Raw genomic sequence first — 24,040 nt, forward strand, 5'->3', positions numbered from 1 at the left:
TACACTTCCTCCCCATTGCGTCTCCTTTACTTCTTCCCTTTATCAGGGGTTGTGCTTGTCCATCTTTACTTCAGTGCTTTCTTCATCTCCTTTACCCTTACATAGGGTATTATTACTAAGTGAAACTGTACCACCCAACCAGATTATTATTATTATTAATGGGACTTCGGTGAACCCGTTAGGTGCAATCAGGCTTGACCTGAGGTTAAGGAGGGTAGTTGCCATTCCATGGATAAATTCCTTCAGCATCGAAGCATAGACTGTGTGTCAGGTGACTTGCCAGAATGAGGTTGGGATACTCTCACCTGCTTGCAACCGCTGGGGAGCCTCCCGTCCCTTCTTATCCTACATCTAAGTTCTGTCGTAAAAAAAGACACGCGACCTTTCTCATTATATAATCGAGTGTTCAGTTGTCGGTGACTTTAGGCCTGGTGGAGTGGCGGTACTTGGAACTGTGTGAATATTTTATCCACTCCGAGGTACTTGAGGATATCCTCATTGTTCACCCTCAATCTACCAACACTCATTATCAACCTAATGATACCCTGGCTGTATGCAACTGCATACTGTGTACGCATGTATATATGTATCTGTGTATATAAGTGTGTGTATTGCATATGTATAAGCCTCCCGTCCCTTCTTATCCTACATCTAAGTTCTGTCGTAAAAAAAGACACGCGACCTTTCTCATTATATAATCGAGTGTTCAGTTGTCGGTGACTTTAGGCCTGGTGGAGTGGCGGTACTTGGAACTGTGTGAATATTTTATCCACTCCGAGGTACTTGAGGATATCCTCATTGTTCACCCTCAATCTACCAACACTCATTATCAACCTAATGATACCCTGGCTGTATGCAACTGCATACTGTGTACGCATGTATATATGTATCTGTGTATATAAGTGTGTGTATTGCATATGTATACGCTTATTCTTAACTGTTCATGTGAATATGTATATACATGTGTGTATGAATGTAAATGCATGTGAGGTACCCATCACATACGTGTGTAACTATGATGTAGAATAGAGTAGCAGACCACTGTTGATGTACAGTATCTTCTTTATATCACCTTAACAAAATAAAAAGTTAGCGCCACACTATGTTCTTAACCATTATAATCATAATGATTCTAAATTATCTTACATCTCTATTTGTCTTCCTGCTCCTCCTGTGATGATGGAGACATCTTCATAAACAATCCATATCTCCTGTGTATGAAATAGTTTATCCTGGGTGATGGCAATTTCCAAGAGACAGTAATTCCAGCTCTGCTGGAAGGAAACCTGAGCTCGCGAGGCTGAGGAAGCCTCGCTGGAATGTTGGACGATATTCTCACCTACTGAAGGAAAAGGGCGCGTTCCAGCCGTAGTTATTTATCATCCGATTTTTATGATTTTGTTATTTTTACCAAAAATGTGTCTTTATAGGAAAATCACTGTAAAAGTTTCATGGTGATACCCCCCCCCCAAAAAAAAAAAATGTTAAGCCGTTTTTTTTATTGGGACGAAGAAAAAATGTTGTAGATGAGTGCACACTATTATCTATGGGTTAATTGGATTTATTTCATTGTCAAAAGTATGGAAATGCATCTTTTTTTTTTTTCAAAATTTAAAAAAAATTTTTTCCTTCAAATTTTCAGTGTAAATCAATAAATAAAAATATTTGGAGAATTATTTTAACGAAGTCTTGAATGTGTGTTTCTAAGAACAATGAATTCTTGTATAACATCAAAAAGCAGTTTTCTGATTCTTGAATAAATAATGAAGTTGGACATACAGATATCCAAATAACTTCCCAAATAATCGCGATAATCGCGGATAAAGGAATAATGTTTTGTGACTTTAAGCGGCTATAATTTATCTTCTGACCCCCTTTTTTGCCTCAAATACATAATGATTTTTATGCATTAAAACAAAAAAAATAATGGAACTAGCCAGAAAACTAAAATAACATAAAATGTTATTCCATTACATTACAGCCAAATTCGTAATTTCTGATAACTCGGCTTAGTAAAATTGTATAAAAATTTAAGTGCGTATTAGGCATGCGTGAGCGTGTTAATTAGGAGTGAATGGAGACAAATGGTTTTTAGGACTTGGCGTGCTGTTGGAGTGTGAACAGGGTAATATTTATGAAGGGATTCTGGGAAACCGGCAAGCCGGTGTCCCTTCAGTCCTGGAGATGGGAAGTACAGTGCCAGCACTCTGAAGGAGGGGTGTTAATGTTGCAGTTTTATAACTGTAGTGTAAGTGCGCCTCTGCCAAGACAGTGATGGAGTGAATGATAGTGAAAGTTGTTCTTTTTCGGGCCACCCTGCCTTGGTGGGAAACACCCAGTGTTAAAAAAATAACAACTAGGCATTTTAATAAAGTGCTGAAAAGTCCGTATTAGGCCTAAGTGTTGATAAGTGAGTATTAGGCATTTTAAGTGCTGATAAGTGCGTGTTAGGCTTGTTTAGTGCTAAGTACAAATTAGGCTTAAGTGGTGATAAGTACATTAATAGGCTTACAAGTGCTAATAATTGCATATTTGGCTTCTCAAGTGTTAATAACTGCATGTTAGGCTTGATAAATGCTAATAAGTGCGCGTTCCCTATAACTTTAAAGTATTTGTAAGTAATTTTGTTGCGTCCAAGTTTTAAATATTTAAGGTTTTCAACATTCTCGTTATATATTCAAGAGACTGATGTAATGTATGTGGCAGGGATCAGTCGTGCTGAAAGTGAGGAGAGAAAGTGAGGGGAGAAAGTGAGGAGAGAAATTGAGGGAAGGTGAGGGGAAAAAGTGAGAGAGTAAAGTGAGGGGAGAAAGTGAGAGAATAAAGTGAGGGGAGAAAGTGAAGGAAGAAAGTGAGGAGAGAATATAAGGAGAGAAAGTGAGGGGAGAGAGAAGAGGGGAAGGTAAGAGGGCGAGAACGGGAAATAACATCCTAAGACATACGATGTTCTTGTTTTGTTTTCTCCGTATTTGACACATGCTTTTTGAAGTTCTCTCTCTCTCTCTATCTCTCTCTCTCTCTCTCTCTCTCTCTCTCTCTCTCTCTCTCTCTCTCTCTCTCTCTCTCTCTCTCTCTTTACACAGCGGTTTTGCAGGGTTAGGAAGCCTACTAATTCTTAGAGACATACAAACAGGCATCTGTGGGTAAGAGATTTCATTTGATCAGTTGACTTTGTCATCAATACCATTAATCTGTACGAACATGTTACATACTGGAGTCATCCTAGGAATAAATGATTTCAGATGAAGTGATGCTCTTGAGAAGGGTACAGAGTGTATAGTTGTGTGTTGCCCGTCTTGTTGTACAGAAGCTGTCTTCCCGTTGCCAAGTGTAGTACCTTGACAACATTGGCCTTGTACATAACAGTAAAGCTGCCTCACATCCTCCAGGCTATGCTGAAATCTGGGTATGACAGAAAGTCTCTGTCACTGTCTGTCTGTCTGGGTCCAGGCTGTTCTTTTTTCCTTATATTTTCCGTGTTCCACTTAGTTTTAATAGTGTGTGTGTGTGTGTGTGTGTGTGTGTGTGTGTGTGTGTGTGTGTGTGTGTGTGTACTCACCTAGATGAGTCGCCTCTTTCTCTATCGTCTATTCCGCGCAGTATTTTATATGTCGTTATCATGTCTCCCCTGACCCTCCTGGCCTCCAGTGTCTGTCTTTGCACTTTCTCTAATTTCTTGACGTGCTTGACTAAGACTCCAGTATGGGCCTGACGTAGATGGTGTACAGAGTCTTAAACGAGTCCTTACTGAGGTAACGGAACGCTATCCGTAGGTTTGCCAGGCGCCCGTATGCTGCAGCAGTCTCTGTCAGGACACTTCTGAGTCTACCCCTTCCGTTATGTCGTTCACGTATACCAAGAACAGCACAGGTCCTGTGACCCCTGTGGAACCCCGCTTGTCACAGGCGCCCACTCTGACACCTCTGTCTGTCTGATCCATTCTGCCTTTCCTGTTATGTGTGCCTGGTCCTCTCTCTCTCTCTTTGTGTCTTTCTCTCCTTGATCATTGTTTATGGTAAAGTTCCAGTGTGTGTGTGTAATCATTATGTTGGATCTTATTTTCAATTGATTCTGTTTATTTGTTCTGTTCTTTTTTCCTTATATTTTCCGTGTTCCACTTAGTTTTAATAGTGTGTTGAGCTCCTGACATACCTCTCGGTGTTTCTTGTGTCAGTCTGATTACCTGGTCCTTGACTGTTGTTTTCCTCCTGATGTGGCTGTGTCGGGTCAGTCTTTACTTTTGATGCTATGTCATTTTCATATTGTCTCTGAGCCTCCCTTCTTATCTGTGCATATTCGTTTCTGGCTCTTCGGCTGATTTCTTTATTTTCCTGAGTTCTCTGTCTTCTGTACCTTTTCCATTCCCTAGTACACCTAGTTTTTGCCTCCCTACACCTTTGGGTGAACCAAGGACTCGTTCTGTTCTTCCCATTATTTCTGTTTCCCTTGGGAACAAACCTCTCCTCTGCCTCCTTGCATTTTGTTGCTACATAGTCCATCATTTCTTGTGTGTGTGTGTGTGTGTGTGTGTGTGTGTGTGTGTGTGTGTGTGTGTGTGTGTGTGTGTGTGTGTGTGTGTGTGTGTGTGTGTGTAGACTACGTCTTCTCTGTCGTGTCTTGCGTGTAATGGCTGGTCGTGTTTAGCAGGCAGGGACGTGCAACATAACAATGGTTTTTGTCGTGTTCAGACTGCCTTCGAGTCTCTTCCTTAATAACAGTTTATCCTTATCTCACCCATTGCTCTCCCTGCCATCCTTCCTTACACTTCTTCCCTCTCTTCCTCCCACTCTCCCTCTTTTCTCAACTTTCTTTTTCTCCTCCTTTCCCATCGTTCTTTATTCTTCGTCATCTTCCAGCAGTGAGTCATACATTTTATTGACAAGTTTGAACTATATTCAAGAGAAAAATTCATTATAATTACGTGTAACTATGCTATGTACGTTTTTGCTATTGTTGTTTGTTGTATTGGGTGCTGCCTTGTTTGTGTAATAATTACCGATTACTCGGTGGAACTCTTTGTTATTATTTGTGCACTTTTCAGTACTTAAAGCCTATTATGTACAGTGAATTCTGACTAATCATTTATTGTGCAAATTGTTATCTTAAGGTATATAACGAACATTTATACATATATTTAGGTGTCGTAAAACACTCTGGAGTGTCTAGCGCCTGGCTCAAAGTAAACTCAGTGGCGTTTACGAATAAAATATGAAGCCTAGCCAAAGTTTACCTACCTAACGTAACTTTGACTAAGCGTAACCTAATGTAACCAAGTCTAACCTAATAACTCAGCCTAATGTAACTTGTCCAAACCTAACGGTAACTTAAAAACCTAACCTAGCCCAACCCTATTTTCGTTAATGTCTTCTCATACAAAAATTTGGAGTTGAAATTCTTATTGCATGATTTAGATACGTCGTATACGTTGAAAAAAAGTGTAAAATAACGTACGAGTTCTGTCTGAGTAGTTGTGGGTAACCGCAGCCGCTCTCTGCTGTGTTTTGTACTGTGCCCTTTGCTGTAATGTGTTGTGGTGTGTGTGTGTGTGTGTGTGTGTGTGTGTGTGTGTGTGTGTGTGTGTGTGTGTGTGTGTGTGTTGTGCTGTGTTTTGCCATGTGCTGTTATGTGTTGTACTGTGTGCGCGCTGTGTTCTGCCGTATTTTGTGTTGTACTCTGTGTGCTGTGTTCTCTGCTGTTATGTGCTGTACTCTGTGCGTGTAGTGTTGTTTTGTATTGTGTTCTGTGTTGTGCTGCCGAGCTGCACGGGGGTGGGGGGGCACACTTCCCTCTCCTCCGCCCCCTCCGCTTTGGATATTGTTCTCTTATTGTTCTGTGTGTGGCTTTTGTCTCAAGATTTCTTCGCCTTTTTTGTATTTTCTGTTTTTCCTTCTTCCGCTGTTACTTCTGTCATTGTTGTTGCTGTTGTTACTGTTGTTGATGCTACTTTTGTTGATATGCTTCTTTTGCTGCCTCTTTCGTTATTGCTGCTGCTATTCTGTTTCTTCTTATTCTCCTCCTACTCCTCTTCATCATCTCACTAAGTGTACTTGTATATGAAGTGAGGTGAGGTTGAGAGGACAACGAGTGTGTCCTCGCTACTCAGCATTGTTCTGCCCGAGTTATTGAACATCAATTCATCCTCTGCTTCTCTGCTTATAATTGGCTTTGTTTCTGCCTTTCCTGCTTGTATTACTCACTCTTTTAATGTGATGGGAATGAATAATCGTTAACGGTCATGATGCACTGATGGAGTTGTAACCTGGAGAGGTGTCGGCCCTTTACATAACTGATGTAGTCAGTTAAGCCGGGCAGCTGGCGTTAGTTTAGGAACCCTCGTTACTGGGGATGTGCCAGAGTATCGGTATCGGTGGGTATCGGCCATTTTTTAAATGGTATCGGTGAAAAAATGGCAGATGCCAACCGATACTTTTTAAAATATTACATGTCTACTTATAAATATCAACACTGACACTGTACCTCACGAGTGTGAGGGTGACACACACACACACACTCATGGGGTCAGGAGCTAGATATCGACCCCCGTAAACACAACTCGGCGAGTACACACTTCTTGAGTCTCTCCTCATAATCTTAACAGTATCTTCATTACCACATTGTTGGTAGTGTTATAAGAGGCTCATATCTAAGCCCATTCCACTCACTACTTCACAGCTAAACCGCTACATGATTCCTTTAATGAAACTGATATAACTTCCTAGTTGTGATGCAGGTGTCGAGTCACAGCTCCTGGCCCTGCCTCTTCACTGGCCGCTACTAGGTCACTCTTCCTGCTCCATGAGCTTTATCATACCTCTTCTTAAAGATATGTATGGAGTCTGCCTCCACTACATCACTTCCCAGACTATTTCACTTCCTGGCAACTCTATAACTGAAGAAATACTTCCTAACATCCCTGTGATTCATCTGAGTCTTCAACTTCCTACTGTGACCCCTTGTTGCTGTGTCCCATCTCTGGAACATTCTGTCTCTGTCGACCTTGTCGATTCCTCTCAGTATTTTACATGTCGTTATCATGTCCCCCCTATCTCTCCTGTCCTCCAGTGTCGTCAGGTTGACTTCCCTTAACCTCTCCTCGTAGGACATACCCCTTAGCTCCGGGACTAGTCTAGTTGCAAACTTATGCACTTTCACTAGGTGTGGGTTCCAAACTGGTGCTGCATACTCCAGTATGGGCCTAACGTACATAGTGAACAGGGTCCTGTGTGTGTGTGTGTGTGTGTGTGTGTGTGTGTGTGTGTGTGTGTGTGTGAGCCAAACTTCCTTAAAAATTAGGCTTTCCCAAAATAATTTCTTTAAAAGAGTGATAGTTATTTTTTTTTCATTGACAGTGATATAAAGATCTTTATTTTTGAACCAAAACTAACTTCGAATCCTCACCTAATCTACCTTAAACTACTGCATTTTTTAAAATTAAATTCTGCTATATATTTCATAGGTTAATTTAAATTCATTTAATATTTCTTAAAATCAGTGATATGTATTTTTTCGTAATGATAAGACTGATTTCCGCTGATTTACAGCACTTGGCACCAGAGCAATGTGAGCTAATATAGCAAAGTAATAATAACATTAAACAAACCCAAGTAATTCGGGGTTATTCTTCCATGTGAGAGTGATGCCTCGAGATCTTCAATTGTTTGCAAATATGAAAGGTTAGTATGAAACTCCAAGACAGGAGGTGTAACACAAAAGTGGGCAAAATCATTTTTTGCACTAGTACAACGGTCGAGCAAACTGCATTCAGAATTTGTAAATGTAAATACAATAGGGCCCCCCACTTTACGGCGTTCCGCTAATACGGCGATTTCAAATTATGACCAAAATTTTCTATACAGCAAACGGTCTTTCAAATACGGCGTGCCCCACCCTACCACCATAATCAGCCATAAACAAGATAAGAGCTGGCTGTGATTACCTTAGTTCCTTGACTGCTCAGGACAGCCGGTTGAGGATGCATTACCTGGCTCATAGTACTATTGGTTGTAAAGTAATAATATCAGTAATGTTATACAAGTCCAAACTCTACCTTTTCTTTCATGCTACATATTTATGCAGATTCGTTCAAAACAACATTGTGATATTCTGTACCTTCTTTTTCAGGTTGGTAATGTGGCTGCAGAGAATGGAGGGTAGGGAGAGAGCCTTCTGCAATATTACACTGACCTCAGTTGTCTAAACAAATTTAGAGGTAACTAGACTGTTGTAAGTTCTTCTAAGGAGACATTCTGGATGTACATCTTAAAGATTTCTAATCTCTATCTTTCCCTTGTACTCCCACGTACAGTACTTAATTGCTGCATCTGCTGATGATCTCGGACATAACCAGTGTTGATCCACTGAACCACAACTTCCCTACCCGACTTAGAGTACAAACGCTGTACTTTCCGTCTCCAAAACTAGAGTCCAGTTTGCTGGTTCCGCTGAATTCCTTCAACGTATCTTAAAATATTGACTTTCTATATAAACTTTCCTCCCAGTTTTATCTCCCATCTTCCACTCTCTATACTTAGTCTGTCGGCTTCATTCGTTTACACATCCTAACAAACTTCTCTACCAACTTTTACACCGCTTCTGAATCTTCAGCAGCGCATTCATCAGGAAACTGCAGCTGTCACGTTTCGCAATTCCCATCCATCTTGAAACACCAGAGCTCACACTGACATCCTAACATTTGCACATCTCTCTCAGCCCCATCCTTAAACACACAGCAACTACGGTGACATCACACACTTTTTTTCTTCCCTTATAAAACTCTCTAACTGTTAAATAATTTTCTTTAGTGATTATTAGTTAAAATCGCATAGGGCGGCAAGATTCTCTGTTTACTTTATGTAATATAGTGTTATATTGTATTTCACATTTGCAAAATAAAGCTTTGATTGAGTAACCTTAAACCTGTTTGGTTTAAATCTGTCTGGTTGTCTGAAGATCATGTCACTAGTGACGCCGATCTTGCATAATTTATTTCCGTATTTTTTGCATAATTTAGCACCGTAGACTACGGTGCTCTTCACCAACTCCAAGGCTGAGGGACTTATTACCTCATCTTTTGTGTATAGTTCTACTGTCTTCCCATTTATGCCCTTGAATTTATATTGGTAAAGCCACTGGATGGCGAAACGTCTACAATAAAGATACACAGATGTTGCACCTTTGTCTAATTCGAAAATTGGTGTTTGTGTCAGCGCCACTGCACATGACAATATTATCTAACCAAACATTCTAGTCATGAACACCGTTTTTTAGAGGTGCGCGTGCATGGTTAGCCTCGCTGTATGTTCTTGTTACTTATGAAAAATACCCAGGGAAGAGGCGGCCTGGATGTTTTCAAGGGGGAGCCACTCCCCCTGTAATCCCCCATCTCCCCCCTCCCACCTTGATTACGGTCCTGCCTCCACCAAATGTCCCGACTTTGCGTTGGCACGACCCGACTTCGTCTGGACAGGTGGCCATTGTCTTTTGACTCGCTGCATGACACTTCAGTCGAAAACCAAAGAGAGGATCTCGTTCAAATATATTCATTAGATTTCAAGTGTTTTGCTTGGCCTGTGACAACGCATAAGAATTAATTTATTCAGCATAGAAATAGGGTTGCGCTTGCAATAATAATATCTTTATTTCCACAAGTACAAGGTATACAGGCCTAGCTGACATCAGTAATATACAACTATATAGAAAGCCGCTTGTTATGCGAAGCATTTCGGGCAGATTTGGTCAATTTTGTCCCAGGATGCGACCCACACCTGTCGACTACCACCCAGGTACTAATTTTACTGATGAGTGAACATGGACAGCAGGTGTCTTATGGAAACACATCCAAACGTCTTCCAGCCGTACCGGGGATCGACCCCCTGGCCCTCAGTGTGTGAGCTGAGTGTGCTACCAGTCGAGCTACGGGACACCCTTTGCACTTTGTGAATTCGGACTTCTACCTCCGTATCCAGAAAGAGGAATAAAAAAAATCACCCAGAAAGACTAATGAAAATATTATGGCATGTGAAATACTGGACCTGCCTCGCATGGGTCAGTAAGTAGGCCTGCTGCAGTGTTCCTTCTTTATGTTCATGAACCAATATGGGTCATTCACACAAGGAGTGGTGGAGGCTCGCTCCTCCGTTCTCTAACCGCGTGACAGACACGCGCATCTCTCGCAGCCATGTTTATCCCTCCGGTGTAAAAAAGAAACGTTGAAAGAAGTACAGATAAAAACAAACACTAAAGATACGGATATGTCGTAAAGACACAATAACATAATGGGGAAACAGAAGCAACAACAACAGTCACACGGGAAATGAAGCGAGCACAAATACAGACAGACATAAACATGGATCTGAGCAAACTAAGAGACAAACCTATGAAAGGAAGAAAACACACAATCCTAACTGAGCAAAGAGAGAGAGAGAGAGAGAGAGAGAGAGAGAGAGAGAGAGAGAGAGAGAGGAGAGAGAGAGAGAGAGAGCTAGTTACTTTTCTCATTCCACCTCCCATTTCTGTTCACCATGTCCATTTCTTTTATTTTCCACCTTGCGGGGTACTGATGATTGTGAGGGAAAAGTTCAATAAATAGAGAGAGAGAGAGAGAGAGAGAGAGAGAGAGAGAGAGAGAGAGAGAGAGAGAGAGAGAGAGAGAGAGAGAGAGAGAGAGAGAGAGAGAGAGAGAGAGAGAGAGAGAGAGAGAGAGAGAGAGAGAGAGATAGATAGATAGATAGATAGATAGATAGATAGATAGATAGATAGATAGATAGATATAGATAGATAGATAGGGACCTACCCAAGGAAGGAGAGAATCTCACACACAAACAAAGGGAAAGAAAGTTTCCCTAAGGTAAAAATTGTTCTCCTTAGAATTTTGGCCGGTTTTATTTAATGGTTCCTTGTAATGGCCCGCTTTACTGCAGGCTGCTGTATTGCGCCCTTATAGCGCCCGGGAGGTGGAACTGCGCAGGCGCCTTCCACTCTGTTTACACTCAGAGTTTGCCAAGGCAACAAAAATGGAGTTACTAGACTTAATTCCCTTTGCGTAGAGGAGCAAGTTAGAGTATCGTGATTTGGCATTACGGCCACATTGTTTCTTGGCGAGTCTTGAGCTGAGATGGAAGAAGCGGCGTTGCGGTTCTTTGCTGGACTCTTACCCTCACTTGTTTATTTGTGACTGGTTTATATTTTTGCTTACGTGTTCACTGTTGTACTAGACTTTTATTCACGAAATTTTATATCTATTTATCTCTGTTTTAAGTATCTCTTCAGACTGTGAATCTCAAATATTTCATTCCTTGATTTTTTGCTTACTGAAAAATTGGTAGAAATCCTGTGACATACCTTTGGTTGGTTTCGAGGGTTCTATCTTTGCATCCCGGCCTGCGATCAGGCTTTCTCGCCGATCTGAACCTAAAGATTGATACATTTTTTCATAATTTGGATTTGTTAAAACCTGTATGATTCGAGTCAGTGACCTGGTGCTACGTCATTGTGTTGTTAGCATAATGAAGCTGATAAATGAGACACTTGTGAAACATTTTGGTATCTTTATTCTGGAAAAGTTTCGCCAGCCAGTGGCCTCTTCAGTCCATTGCAGAGAAATGTGGAAGACGAGTAGGAGTAGTTTGAGGTAATCATTCCCGCACCCTGGTGTCGATGTGTCCGTCATCAAGATTAATAGACCGAATATATCGATTCCAAGCTGAGGGACTGATTACTGAAAAATTCATCTTCATTTTCAACCATTCTCTGCTTTGGACTGAAGAAGGCAGTATCTGGCGAAAAGTTGCCAGAATAACGATACCCAAATCTTTCACAAGTGACTCATTTATCAACCTGTCGGGTTTCTAAACCTTTGTTCACATAATGAAGCTACCTTCTGACTACCTGTTGAAATGTCAATATAATGGTATGCAACACCGACTAGAGAGAACGAGTGACCTGGAGTGTGGCAGTATTGGCTTGTCAACTCCTGTTTTAAAAGATCTAGCTATCCAACCTATCATTTTCCTTGCAGTTGTGATAATGTTTTTGTGATCCTTGAACGTCAGATCTTCTGACATAATTATTATTATTATAATAATCAAGGGGAAGCGCTAAACCCGGAGGATTATACAGCGCCTAGGGAGGGGGATGTGGAAGGCATTCAGGCTTAATTCGGGGAACTGGAGCACAGATCCAATTCCCTAAATCAAGAGCCCCTCACCAACATCAAGGAACCTTCCTTGAGGGGACATAATAATATCTATTTCTACATGTACAAGGTATATAGGCCTACCTGACATCAATGACATACTACTATATAGAAAGTCACTTGTTATGCAGAGCATTTTGGGCAAATTAGGTCACAGTTTTGTCTCTGGATGCGACCCACACCAGTCGACTAACACCCAAGTACTCATTTTATTGATGGGGAACATAGACAACCGGTGTAAGGAAACACGCCCAATCTTTCTACCCTCGCTGGGAGTCGAACCCAGACATTCGCCGTGTGAAGCGAGAGCTTTAGCCACCAGGCCACGTGGCACGGGGCATCGTTCTTAAGTCTCTCACATTTGCCTTATGTTCTGTTGAGTGGTTGAGTTCGTCTTGTAATCTGATCTTTTTATTTCCTCCATCCAAACATGGCTTAATAACTGAAATTTGTCCTTACTGAACATTATAGTGTAGTCACTGGCCCACTGGAAGACTTGTTTTGTATCAGCTTGGAGGCTCCCTCTGTCTTCTATGGATGTCACCTTCATTCAGATTCTAGTGCCGTTTGCAAAGGATGATACAGTGCTATGATTGATGTCCCTGTCTATGTCAGAAACGAGAATGAGGAATAGAATTGGGGCAGAAAATTTTCACTGTAGCAGCCCCTAATTTCAATCTGTTTATTATTACTCTTTGGTTTTTATTTGTGAGGAAATTAAAAACTCATCTGTTCACCTTTCCAGTTATTCCCTTTGCATGGATATAGTGTGCAGTTGCCCCATAGTCTCATCAAAGGCTTTTGGAAAGTCATTGAACACTACCTCTGCATTTTGTTTGTCTTCAAGTGCATCAGAGACCATGTCGTCATGGTCCAGCAGTTGCAAAAGGCAGGACCGACCTGTTCAGAATCCATGTTGACCTGGGATGGGCAACTGCTATGATTCCATGTGATTGATAATCTTTCTTCTTGGAATCCTTTCAAAGATCTTGATAATGTGGGACTTTAGGGCTATTGGTCTATAGTTTTTGTTTTGCCTTTCTACCATCTATATGATAGTAAAGCAATAGTTATTAATGACTGTGGGTTGTCTCCAGTAACAATATGGAAAAATTTCATCAACAGCAGTAGCAGTAACACAAGAGCAGCAGTAACTGTATAAAGCAGTATAAACAAAAGTAGCAGCATCAGTCACAGTATAAAGTAGCATAAACAACAGTAGTAACAGCAGTAGCAGCAACAGTATTAAAAGGTTTAAACAAGAGAAACAGCGGTATCAGCAGTGTTGAACTTTCTCAGTGGTCCCAAGACGGGAATATTCAGGAAATGCAGAAGAAGAAAGCCATGTGATTAATGGAAAGGAGTGAAGGTTCATGGGGTCATATTTCACTCTGGTGTTTGCTAGCCTGTAGGGGAGCAGTGGGGGTGGGGAGAGGGAGGGGGAGAGGGAGGGGGTGAGGCAGGGTAAGGGGTGGAACGCAAAGGAAGGGGAAACTGGATAATGAGTAGTACTTAAGGATAATGGGGGAAAGATAAGTACGGATGAAGAGGAATTGGAGTGAGGGCAGCAGAGAAAAATATAGAGTGGAAATGTAAAAGCGAGAAGGGCAAAGGATAAACAGAAAGGAGATGAATAAAAAGGGATCAGGAAAGAATAATGCACAGGGAGTTTTTAAGAGGTTACCTGGAGGTTATTCCGGGGATCAACGCCCCCGCGGCCCGGTCCATGACCAGGCCTCCCGATGGATCAGGGCCTGATCAACTAGGCTGTTACTGCTGGCCGCACGCAGTCCGACGTACGAGCCACAGCCCGGCTGATCCGGCACTGACTTTAGGTATCTGAAGGGTAAAAAAGAGGAGAAAACATGAATAAAGAAGGGGAGAAAAATAACTGGAATAGTAAAATAAGAAAAAGTGTCTTCAAGAAGTAGAAGAGAGAAGAAAGGAAAACGAGAGAAGAACAGAAGAGGAGGTAAAATGACGTGAAATTTATTAAGATTAAATTGGCTAGGAGAAAGTAAATTAATTAAGATTTAGAAAAGATACAATTTTGAAATGAAGGGGAAAATCCTTCATTGAGAGAGAGAGAGAGAGACAGAGACAGAAAGGGAAAGGGGGGAAGAATAAACAGGATTTTAAGCAAAAACTAGGAGATAACGGATAGAAGAATGTGGAAGGCCAAGCGACAAGTAAAGATGGAGAGTGTGAGAAAGATGGAGAGTGTGAGAAAGATGGAAAGTGTGAGAAAGATGGAGAGTGTGAGAAAGATGGTCAGTGAGAAAGATGGACAGTGTGAGAAAGATTGTGTGAAAAAGATGGGACATTGGAAGCGTGAAGAGAAAACTCCCCGGAATAAATAAATTTGATCTAATCAAAATAACTTGAGAAAATCGGGCATCATCGCGGACAAGAAGACAAACAAGAAAAACGAAGTGGCAGCTTATGCTTTGAAGACAAACAACTTGAAGAAAATGTAGCAAGAACACGATTTTGTGTTTTACATGCACAAAGAAAACCCTTTAAAACTATGCGTGCATGCATTGAAGTAGAACAGATAGGCTTATAGAATACGGGAATACCTTTCTCGGATCACGACCTAAATACATCTAGTTAAGCGTGTTCAACAGAATTGACATACGCATGTAGCCCCAAACCAGCGCTCTACTGGTCAGCCATGGATGTAGTGTGATCCCACTGGGGTATGATAGCAGGTGTATTTGGATTGCCAGACCCCTCAAGGAGGGTTCCTTGATGCTGGTGAGGGGCTCTTGATCTAGGGAATTGGGTCTGTGCTCCAGTTCCCGGAATTAAGCCTGAATGCTTTCCACATCCCCCTCCCCACAGGCGCTGTATATTCCTACGAGTTTAGCTCTTCCCCTTGATTATAATAATAATTGGATTGCCAGACAATGACAATCAACGTTTCCTTATGGTAGTGTACTGAGCTGTGGTCAGATTTCTCTTACCAGTTTCCTTCACGGTGTCGAGCAAGCCAGCCATCCTTTGGAACTTTATTAGTTAGCTAGCACTTTGCTGCAAGTACATTTATACTCGGTGTGAATTTAGGCAGCAAGGCGGTCTAGATGTATGCCAGTTGCAGAAACTGGAACTGTTAGAGGAAAATAACTAGAGTGATGTGCACTCATCTCTCAGAAGAGGAATCTCTGGGAGCTCTTTATCATCACTGCACAAATCTGTTTGTATGACGGGGCTGTCCCAGCTACTGTATATTGTTTGTGGATCATAGTTGCAGCTGGGTTTGTCAATGCAGAGATCGTATCCCGCTGACAAGTGCCTCTACTGTAGCTGGGATCGTCCTACACTGCTGAACTATCTGTTTGTTCCGGTAGAATTTGCTTCACCAGTTTTTGGATCCATTAGAGGAATCTGAGAAGGCTCTCAAGACACACTGATAGGATGTTCAAATACTCAATCTGCCCAGTGTGACTGAATGTGTGGATTGCAGCCAGTGTGATTTGTCAAGAGGAAAGTTTGGAACTTCCCAATTACTTTAGAAGGGTATCGAACACACTCAGTTCTGGAGGCTTACAAACAACAGGGTACGTCGTAAAAAGCAGATTAGCGCAGAGAGGGATACACAGCTAGTGAGTTGGTACCAAATCTAGTGTTAATTAGGGATTCACGGCCTTACAGGAGAAAATAAAATTACTTCACGGAAAAATCTTCATTTTCCCCTGAAGCTGTTTTGAATAATTTTTCCCCTCTAACGCGTATGAGAATAGCGTGGATGATAGCATAAAGGCTATGTTTCAAACGCTACATCCAGTCTCCCAGAGGTAGGTCATGTGCCCAGGAGACTATATGCATTTCCTCTCTGAATCGCCAAAAAATAGGAGTTTTTGTTTGAAAACCAGTTTCCCGAATAAATAAATACATACATATAAATATATATATATATATATATATATATATATATATATATATATATATATATATATATATATATATATATATAATGAGTATTTAGTTTGAAACAAGAAGGAAAGGAGAGAGTGGTTGCCCTTGAAGTGTGAGGAGGGAGAAATGAGGGAGGAATAGAATGTGGGAGGCCGTGAAGAAAAGAGGATGAAGGAAGCGGGTGAAGAGACGATGGGGAGGCGGGGAAGAATAAATGAGGGATGGTGAAGAAGGTGAGGGTGGTTGTGAAGACTGATGGGGGAGGGGTTGGGGTGTGGGGAGCGAGGTAAGGAAAGTGTCAGACGAAGGGTGAAGAGGGAGGGAGGAAGAGAGGGGGAGGGAAGGAGGGAGGGGGGAGATAATTACCAAAGACCATTAATTAAGGCCAAACAAATGAACGTGATGCGTCAGGAAAACTTGGGGAAGGAGTGGAGAGGGGTGGGGGGGGGTCGGTGGGGAATGGAGTGGGAGTCCTGGGGATGGCCGGAGTGGGTGGGGGGGGGTAGCTAGGAAGAGAAGTTTTCATATATCAGATGGATATAGATGGTGATGGAGGCGGCGGGGGTGATGGAGTTTTGGGTTGAGGTGGGGTGATGGAGGATGGGAGTAGAGGTCAGGCCAAATTATCCGTTGGGCACAGTGGGCACAGCACCCACTGCCTAGAGAAAAAGTTATAAGCCTCCCAAAATTTTAGAAAACTCACAAAAATTAAACTGCTTGACCATACTTAACAAAAGTGCTTTGACTGAATAATACTTCATATAGGATGGGGTGATTAGCGTGGACGGTTACAAAGCATGGCTTGCTTCTGCAGTGTTTTAAAAATTGAGGTTGGAGAGTTGAAGGAGGAGGTCTTGCTTCTCCAGGAGGAGATTAGGAGGCTGAAGGTCCACCTCAGTGGATCTGGGAGAGAGTGTGAGGTGGCTGGGGTTGTGGGGAATGAGGCTTCTAGCAGTGAGGTGCAGTCTAGCACCTGCTACAAGTGGCGAGTGGTTCCCAGTAATGGGAGGAGAATCAGAATAAGGAAAGTTAAGAGTGAAGATCTGAAGGTAGGAAATCGCTTCTCTGTTCTTCAGGATAAATGTACTTCAGTGGTCAGTGAAGGTAAGGGTACTACTGCCCCTGCTAACAGAGGTAAGCGCATTCTTGTGGTTGGTGACTCTCAGGTAAGATATATTGACCGTGCTTTTTGTAATAGGAATAAGATGAGAGATAGAGTGTGCTTCCCTGGAGCTGGTGTTGGGGACATAGTTAACAGGCTGGATAATATCATGTCAGGTAATGGGAACAAGCCCATTATCTGTCTCAGTGCTGGTGGAAATGATATTGGGAAGGGTAGGAGAGAAGAGCTGCTAGATAAGTACAGGTCAGCTATAGATTTCATTAAGTCTAAGGGAGGGGTCCCAATCATATGTAGCATCTTGCCTAGAAGGGGAGTAGGAAATGAATGGTTGTCTAGGGCAATTGGTGTAAATTGCTGGCTAGACAGATAATGCAAGGAACTTGCAGTCCCATTCATTGACAACTGGAACAACTTTTATGGCAAACATGTATGCAAGGGATGGGGTGGTAGCACTTGCAAACTCAATTGAGAAGGCCATTGGTGAAATGCCTATGATTTTAAACTGATAGAAGATAGAGGTATGGGTGTGTGTGGGAAACAAGCAGGTTGCAACACTAGGGTTGGAAACAGTAAATGTATAAAAGGCATTCAGCATGAAGTTATAAATAAAGACAATAGATCAGGTCAGCAAACAAAGGGGGACAGCAGAGGGCAGCAAGGGACTAGCTACCTTAAGGTTTACTATACTAATAGCAGGAGTGTAAGAAATAAGATAGATGAGCTAAGATTAATTGCAAGTGCAGGAAACATAGATATTATTGCTATAACAGAGACCTGGCTCAATCTGAAAGATAGAGAGATGCCTTTTGAATGTCACATACAAGGCTATAAATTATTCCACACTGACAGGGTCAACAGGAAGGATGGTGGAGTAGCGATGTATGTCAGAGACAATTTAAACTGTTGTGTTAGACAAGATATAAAATTAGAAGCGTCAGCCACTGAATCTGTTTGGTTACAGCTTCTCGAGGGCCGAGAAAAACTAATTTTGGGTGTGATTTACAGGGCCCCAAATCTTGATAGGGAGTGCGGTAAACTTCTATGGGACGAAATTCGTAAGGCATCTACATACGAAAATGTTGTGCTAATGGGAGATTTCAACTATAGACAGATTGACTGGAGCAATTTGACAGGAAATTTAGAGTCAGGTGACTTTCTTGATACGATCCAGGATTGTTTTTTAAAACAGTTTATGACAGAGCCAACTAGGGGAAATAACCTCCTTGACTTGGTTCTTGCCAGTAGGGAAACACTAATTAATAATCTTGAGGTTAATGATGAGCTTGGGGAAAGTGATCACAAATCACTAAGTTTTAATATATCATGGAATTCCTCTAATAATGGCAACCAAGTCTCTGTCCCTGTTTTCGCTTGGCTGATTTCATAGGACTGAAAAATTACTTAGGTGGGCTGAACTGGAATGACCTGACTAAGGGTCAGGTAGGTGGCGATGGTTGCCGATATGACGCTTTCCAGGGCATAGTTCTAGCTGCTCAGTCAAATTATGTTCCAAATAGGGAAATCAGATCAAACAAAAATGATCCTAAATGGATGAACAATAGATTAAAATATCTGATTGGTCAAAGGAGAGGCATATACAGGCAAATCAAAAGAGGAGAGGGGTAATTAAGAAATCGATATATTCAGTTAAAGAGAGAAATAAAAAAGAGAATTAGAAAAGCAAAAAGAGATTATGAGGTTAAAGTTGCAAGAGAATCGAAGACTAACCCGAAAGGATTCTTTCAGGTGTACAGAAGATAGATCAGGGACAAGATAGGCCCACTCAAAAGTTCCTCGGGTCAGCTCACTGACAGTGATAAGGAAATGTGTAGAATTTTTAACACATACTTCCTCTCAGTTTTTACACAGGAGGATACCAGCGATATTCCAGAAATGATAAATTATGTAGAACAGGACGATAATAAACTGTGCACGATTAGGGTCACAAGTGACATGGTCCTTAGGCAAATAGATAAATTAAAACCTAACAAATCCCCAGGCCCTGATGAACTGTATGCAAGGGTTCTAAAGGAATGTAAAGAGGAGCTTAGCAAACCTTTGGCTAATCTTTTCAACATATCACTACAAACTGGCATGGTGCCAGATAAGTGGAAAATGGCAAATGTGATACCTATTTTCAAAGCAGGTGACAGGTCCTTAGCTTCGAACTATAGACCAATAAGCCTAACCTCCATAGTGGGAAAATTTATGGAATCAATAATTGCCGAGGCAGTTCGTAGCCACCTTGAAAAGCATAAATTAATCAACGAATCTCAGCATGGTTTTACAAAGGGGCGTTCCTGCCTTACGAATTTATTAACTTTTTTCACTAAGGTATTTGAGGAGGTAGATCATGGTAATGAATATGATATTGTGTATATGGACTTCAGTAAGGCTTTTGACAGGGTCCCACATCGGAGACTATTGAGGAAAATTAAGGCACATGGAATATGAGAATTTTTTTCCTGGATAGAGGCATGGTTGACAAATAGGCAACAGAGAGCTTGCATAAATGGGGAGAAATCAGAGTGGGGAAGCGTCACGAGCGGTGTTCCACAGGGGTCAGTGTTGGGCCCCCTGCTGTTCACAATATACATAAACGACATAGATGAGGGCATAAAGAGCGACATCGGCAAGTTTGCCGATGACACCAAAATATGCCGTCGAATTCATTCTGACGAGGACATTAGAGCACTCCAGGAAGATTTGAATAGACTGATGCAGTGGTCGGAGAAGTGGCAGATGCAGTTTAATATAGACAAATGTAAAGTTCTAAATGTTGGACAGGACAATAACCATGCCACATATAAACTAAATAATGTAGATCTTAATATTACGGATTGCGAAAAAGATTTAGGAGTTCTGGTTAGCAGTAATCTGAAACCAAGACAACAGTGCATAAGTGTTCGCAATAAAGCTAATAGAATCCTTGGCTTCATATCAAGAAGCATAAATAATAGGAGTCCTCAGGTTGTTCTTCAACTCTATACATCCTTGGTTAGGCCTCATTTAAATTATGCTGCACAGTTTTGGTCACCGTATTACAGAATGGATATAAATTCTCTGGAAAATGTACAAAGGATGACAAAGTTGATCCCATGTATCAGAAACCTTCCCTATGAGGATAGACTAAGGGCCCTGAATCTGGGGGGATATGATTGAGGTGTATAAATGGAAGAAAGGAATAAATAAAGGGGATGTAAATAGTGTGCTGAAAATATCTAGCCTAGACAGGACTCGCAGCAATGGTTTTAAGTTGGAAAAATTCAGATTCAGGAAGGATATAGGAAAGTACTGGTTTGGTAATAGAGTTGTGGATGAGTGGAACAAACTCCCAAGTACAGTTATAGAGGCCAGAACGTTGTGTAGCTTTAAAAATAGGTTGGATAAATACATGAGTGGATGTGGGTGGGTGTGAGTTGGATCTGATAGCTTGTGCTACCAGGTCGGTTGCCGTGTTCCTCCCTGACCTGACCTGACTAGTTGAAGATTGAGACACTTATGCAGCATATGGGAATCTTTATTCAGGAAACGTTTCGCCACACAGTGGCTTCATCAGTCCAATACAAAGAGGAAGGCGTAAGGAGAGGAGAAGAATGAGGTAATCAGTCCCTCAACCTGGAGTCGATGTGTTCAGTCCATCAATCTTGAAGAATGTACAGCATAGGGCCGTAGACGTGGCTTATATACTGTAGTGAGGTGACGTGAAGAAGGTGGAGACGGGGTCATAGTGGTACCATCCACTAGTCGAAGTAGGTCTTCGTCCAAAGGTTGAACAAGTGTTGAAAAATTCTTTGTAACAAGATCCCATGATGCTGCAGTGTCTGACAGTTGTGATGAATCACAACTGTCAGACACTGCAGCATCATGGGATCTTGTTACAAAGAATTCTTCAACACTTGTTCAACCTTTGGACGAAGACCTACTTCGACTAGTGGATGGTACCACTATGACCCCGTCTCCACCTGCTTCACGTCACCTCACTACAGTATATAAGCCACGTCTACGGCCCTATGCTGTACATTCTACAAGATTGGTGGACTGAACACATCGACTCCAGGTTGAGGGACTGATTACCTCATTCTCCTCCTCTCCTTACGCCTTCCTCTTTGTATTGGACTGATGAAGGTAATCAGTCCCTCAACCTGGAGTCGATGTGTTCAGTCCATCAATCTTGAAGAATGTACAGCATAGGGCCGTAGACGTGGCTTATATACTGTAGTGAGGTGACGTGAAGAAGGTGGAGACGGGGTCATAGTGGTACCATCCACTAGTCGAAGTAGGTCTTCGTCCAAAGGTTGAACAAGTGTTGAAAAATTCTTTGGAATAAGATCCCATGATGCTGCAGTGTCTGACAGTTGTGATGAATCACAACTGTCAGACACTGCAGCATCATGGGATCTTGTTACAAAGAATTTTTCAACACTTGTTCAACCTTTGGACGAAGACCTACTTCGACTAGTGGATGGTACCACTATGACCCCGTCTCCACCTGCTTCACGTCACCTCACTACAGTATATAAGCCACGTCTACGGCCCTATGCTGTACATTCTACAAGATTGGTGGACTGAACACATCGACTCCAGGTTGAGGGACTGATTACCTCATTCTCCTCCTCTCCTTACGCCTTCCTCTTTGTATTGGACTGATGAAGCCACTGTGTGGCGAAACGTTTCCTGAATAAAGATTCCCATATGCTGTATAAGTGTCTCAATCTTCAACTTGTCGGTTTTTCAAACCATTCATCACATGACCTGACTAGGTTGGGTGCATTGGCTTAAGCCGGTAGGAGACTTGGACCTGCCTCGCATGGGCCAGTAGGCCTGCTTCAGTGTTCCTTCGTTCTTATGTTCTTATATTTTAAACCTGCGGAGGTACTATGACTTTCCAGCGCCTTTCTTTACATACATAAGCGCGATTACCAGCAGACCTCTGCCTGTCATCAAGAAAGAACTGGACAAATTTATTCAGTCAGGTCTCTAGGCTGCTGGTGGTAGCCACACTCAGGGTAGCACACGTCGGCCTATGTGTGGCTAGCACCAGCTGACTGGTTGATAGGTTATCCATCCAGAGACCTGGTCTGGGACCCGCCCGAGGGGGCGTTGACCCTCGTAACACTCCCCAGGGAGAATCTAGGTAGGCAGGCAGGTAGCTGTTAGTGTTGCAGATATGATGGAGGGGATTAAGGAGCTGTTAGTGTGTTGGTGGTGATGGGGTAGCGGTTAGTATTAGAGGTGTGTTGTAGATGGTAGTATTATTGGTGTGCTGGATATTGGTAGTATTACTGGTGATCTGAGAGCTATCGGTCCCAGTTACTGGTGATCTGAGAGCTACTGCTCCCAGATACTGGTGATCTGAGAGCTATTAGTCCAAGTACTGGTGATCCGAGAGCTACAGGCCCAGTTATTGATCATACTGGCCCCAGTTACTGTTAACCGAGGTCGCTATGCTGTGTTGGAGTGTGCCGCAGGCGGCGACTTTCCGCAGGTATCCATATCCGTTGCCTTTAGTGATAATCCAGGTGTCCAGGAATCCGGTTAATCCCATTTTTAGGCTAGGATTGCTTGATGATGCAGAGCTCTTTATGAAGGAAACTGTTGCAAGCCTTCCATTCCTCGGATCAAACGTGATTGCCTCCCATTGCTCAAGCACTGTATGACTCCCAATGGGAGAGGAGTTGGAGGAGGAGAAGGGAAGAAGGAAGAGGTGGAGGAGAAGAAAAAAAGGCGGAGAAGCGGGAAGAGGAGAAAGAAATAGAGGTGGTGGTGTAGATGGAAAAGTAAATAATGATGAATGATGATAAATAAAAGGTCACAACCAGATGAATTTGCATAAAGGCTTTAAAAAATTACCTTAAAATCCTGCTGAGTGGAGAAACATAACGACCAGTGAGTGTAGAGACGTGCCAGGAAGAGCACAGCTATATTTTAGACTTTTCGCTCAGGACTGAGTCTTAGTTTTCTCATGGCTATTTTAAGTTTTGAGAGGAAAATGGTGAAAAAAGGTAGAAGCTTCAAAGCAGGTTTATGTAAATAAGACAAGACAATGGGGGTTATGACCTTTTATCGTGAAGACGTTTCTCCCGCCAGGCACTTTAATATAGCGTCCCTGGCAAGCTTTTGCTGGGCCAACGTTTCTCTGTCGTGAGCTTCATTTAGTTACGGTAAAGCTCCACATAGAGAAAAATGTCATCCCAGTGAAAAGCTTGCTCCGCCGCTCGCCTTCTCTCAGCTGCGCCATTTGGAGCCAATCTTTGCAAGGGAAATCTTTAATTTATGGGAACATCATAAAAACATTTACCTGCAGAAAGTGAAGTTAAATTGCCCGAAGATCTTAACAGTTTGTTATGGGACCTCTGAAAAAAGACTTAGGGGGAGGAGGACTACTTCAGAAAATTTTACCAAGACACCACCGTGAGTTCAGAATCACTTGCAGATTAACCTCTTCCTCCGAGTCCTCCTCCTTCAAGGAAGAGCTATGGATCACCCGAAGCTTCGTCTCTCCTTCCTTCAAGGAAAATTCAAATATTAAGTTATGTGAACGTCAACTCTGGCAACGAAACCTATCTAAAATTTACCTAAAATAGTCCCATTACTGTGGAACAAATCAGTGCTAAAACTGTGGTTGGAACTATTGATAACCAGCTATCGGCATCGTAGCTGGAGCAACATTAGAGGGCGTTTTGATCTTTTATGATCTAGCACGAACCCAAACGCCATCTTAAGTGTCCCATCCAAATTGTGGGTTAGTAGTGTGAGATAGACTCAGCGAAGAGCTGGGACTCGACGGGCATAATAAGAGAACA

At 42.2% G+C, this 24,040-nt stretch overlaps 1 long non-coding RNA gene across 3 annotated transcripts in view; it reads right to left on the reverse strand.

The window, feature by feature from the left end:
* The window catches only part of LOC138852714 (uncharacterized), a 220,039-nt gene that overhangs the window by 113,831 nt on the left and 82,168 nt on the right, over positions 1-24,040 (reverse strand). The window contains exon 3 of one of the 3 annotated variants that reach the window (XR_011392025.1): positions 3,158-3,395. The exons of 1 other annotated variant lie outside the window; for it this stretch is intronic. This is a non-coding gene — a long non-coding RNA (uncharacterized lncRNA). Of the gene's footprint in view, positions 1-3,157; positions 3,396-23,605; positions 23,743-24,040 lie in introns of those variants that run through there. One more of the 3 variants, XR_011392026.1, reaches the window with a different exon arrangement.

The sequence above is a fragment of the Cherax quadricarinatus genome, chromosome 15 (genome assembly GCF_038502225.1).
Source record: "Cherax quadricarinatus isolate ZL_2023a chromosome 15, ASM3850222v1, whole genome shotgun sequence".
NCBI lineage: Eukaryota > Metazoa > Arthropoda > Malacostraca > Decapoda > Parastacidae > Cherax > Cherax quadricarinatus.